Raw genomic sequence first — 3,236 nt, forward strand, 5'->3', positions numbered from 1 at the left:
GGGGGGCTCGGGCTGAGAACGGGGGGGAGGGGCCATATGGACCTCCACCTGGGGTGGGTTGCGGGGTGCATATAGGACCAAATGGACCCCCATCTCCAACATGGGATGGGTTGGGGGACCCATATGGGCCCATATGGACCTCCACCTCCCACCTGGGATGGGTTGGGGGACCCATATGGGGCCGTATGGAACCCCCACCTCCCACATGGGATGAGTTGGGGGACCATATGGGGTGATATGGACCCCCACCTCCCACCTGGGATGAGTTGGGGGACCCATATGGGGCTGTATGGAACCCCCACCTCCCACCTGGGATGAGTTGGGGGACCATATGGGGTGATATGGACCCCCACTTCCCACCTGGGATGAGTTGGGGGACCCATATGGGGCTGTATGGAACCCCCACCTCCCACCTGGGATGAGTTGGGGGACCATATGGGGTGATATGGAACCCCCACCTCCCACCTGGGATGAGTTGGGGGACCATATGGGGTGATATGGACCCCCACTTCCCACCTGGGATGAGTTGGGGGACCCATATGGGGCTGTATGGAACCCCCACCTCCCACCTGGGATGAGTTGGGGGACCATATGGGGTGATATGGAACCCCCACCTCCCACCTGGGATGAGTTGGGGGACCATATGGGGTGATATGGACCCCCACTTCCCACCTGGGATGAGTTGGGGGACCCATATGGGGCTGTATGGAACCCCCACCTCCCACCTGGGATGAGTTGGGGGACCATATGGGGTGATATGGACCCCCACTTCCCACCTGGGATGAGTTGGGGGACCCATATGGGGCTGTATGGAACCCCCACCTCCCACCTGGGATGAGTTGGGGGACCATATGGGGTGATATGGACCCCCACTTCCCACCTGGGATGAGTTGGGGGACCCATATGGGGCTGTATGGAACCCCCACCTCCCACCTGGGATGAGTTGGGGGACCATATGGGGTGATATGGACCCCCACTTCCCACCTGGGATGAGTTGGGGGACCCATATGGGGCTGTATGGAACCCCCACCTCCCACCTGGGATGAGTTGGGGGACCATATGGGGTGATATGGACCCCCACTTCCCACCTGGGATGAGTTGGGGGACCCATATGGGGCTGTATGGAACCCCCACCTCCCACCTGGGATGAGTTGGGGGACCATATGGGGTGATATGGACCCCCACTTCCCACCTGGGATGAGTTGGGGGACCCATATGGGGCTGTATGGAACCCCCACCTCCCACCTGGGATGAGTTGGGGGACCATATGGGGTGATATGGACCCCCACTTCCCACCTGGGATGAGTTGGGGGACCCATATGGGGCTGTATGGAACCCCCACCTCCCACCTGGGATGAGTTGGGGGACCATATGGGGTGATATGGACCCCCACTTCCCACCTGGGATGAGTTGGGGGACCCATATGGGGCTGTATGGAACCCCCACCTCCCACCTGGGATGAGTTGGGGGACCATATGGGGTGATATGGACCCCCACTTCCCACCTGGGATGAGTTGGGGGACCCATATGGGGCTGTATGGAACCCCCACCTCCCACCTGGGATGAGTTGGGGGACCATATGGGGTGATATGGACCCCCACTTCCCACCTGGGATGAGTTGGGGGACCCATATGGGGCTGTATGGAACCCCCACCTCCCACCTGGGATGAGTTGGGGGACCATATGGGGTGATATGGACCCCCACTTCCCACCTGGGATGAGTTGGGGGACCCATATGGGGCTGTATGGAACCCCCACCTCCCACCTGGGATGAGTTGGGGGACCATATGGGGTGATATGGACCCCCACTTCCCACCTGGGATGAGTTGGGGGACCCATATGGGGCTGTATGGAACCCCCACCTCCCACCTGGGATGAGTTGGGGGACCATATGGGGTGATATGGACCCCCACTTCCCACCTGGGATGAGTTGGGGGACCCATATGGGGCTGTATGGAACCCCCACCTCCCACCTGGGATGAGTTGGGGGACCATATGGGGTGATATGGACCCCCACTTCCCACCTGGGATGAGTTGGGGGACCCATATGGGGCTGTATGGAACCCCCACCTCCCACCTGGGATGAGTTGGGGGACCATATGGGGTGATATGGACCCCCACTTCCCACCTGGGATGAGTTGGGGGACCCATATGGGGCTGTATGGAACCCCCACCTCCCACCTGGGATGAGTTGGGGGACCATATGGGGTGATATGGACCCCCACTTCCCACCTGGGATGAGTTGGGGGACCCATACGAGGATGAGGGGGTGGGGGGAGTCAGCGCTTTGGGGACACCCACGGGGCTGGGGACACCCCGGAGGTGCTCTGGGGACACCCCAGGGATGGTCTGAAGAAGCTCCAGGGGTGTCACATCAGGGATGCTCCAGGGACACCCTGAGGATGCCCCAGGGATGGCATGTGGATATTCAGGGGACATCCCAGGGATGCGCTGAAGAAGCTCCAGGGGTGTCACATCAGGGATGCTCCAGGGACACCCTGAGGATGCCCCAGGGATGGCATGTGGATATTCAGGGGACATCCCAGGGATGCGCTGAAGAAGCTCCAGGAATGCTCCGGGGACACCCTGAAGATGCTCTGGGGACACCCTGAGGATGCGCCAGGGATGCCCCAGGGATGGCATGTGGATATTCAGGGGACATCCCAGGGATACTCCAGGGATGCTCCAGGGACACCGTGAAGATGTGCTTGGGATGCTCTGGGATGGGTGTAGGGATGCTCTGGTGATACTCTGGGGACACTCCCCGGGATGCTCCTGGGATGCTCTGGGGAAGCCCAGGGGACACCCCGGGGATGCTCCAGGGATGGCGTATGGATGCTCTGGTGACATTCGCAAGATCACAGAATGGTTTAGGTTGGAAGGGACCTCAAAGATCACCAAGTTCTGCCCCCCTGCCATGGGCAGGGACACCTCCCACGAGGTATCACCCAAGGGACACCCCGGAGATGCTCCTGGAGGGCTCCAGGGATGCTCTGAGGAAGCCCTGGGGATGCTCCAGGGATGCTCTGAGGAAGCCCTGGGGATGCTCCAGGGATGCTGCAGGGATGCTGCAGGGATGCTCCAGGTCCAGACACCCGTCACGTCCCCCCCCCATCCCCGGCACTCACCGATCTCCCTGTCCCGCTGGCCCCGGGCGCGGGTGCCGGCGCGGAAGCAGACTCTGGCCCGGAGGCAGACGGCACCGGTGCCGCTGCGCTGGCAGTTCTTCTGGATGA

Source organism: Charadrius vociferus, unplaced genomic scaffold (assembly GCF_000708025.1).
Source record: "Charadrius vociferus isolate BGI_N301 unplaced genomic scaffold, ASM70802v2 scaffold1487, whole genome shotgun sequence".
Taxonomy (NCBI): Eukaryota; Metazoa; Chordata; class Aves; order Charadriiformes; family Charadriidae; genus Charadrius; species Charadrius vociferus.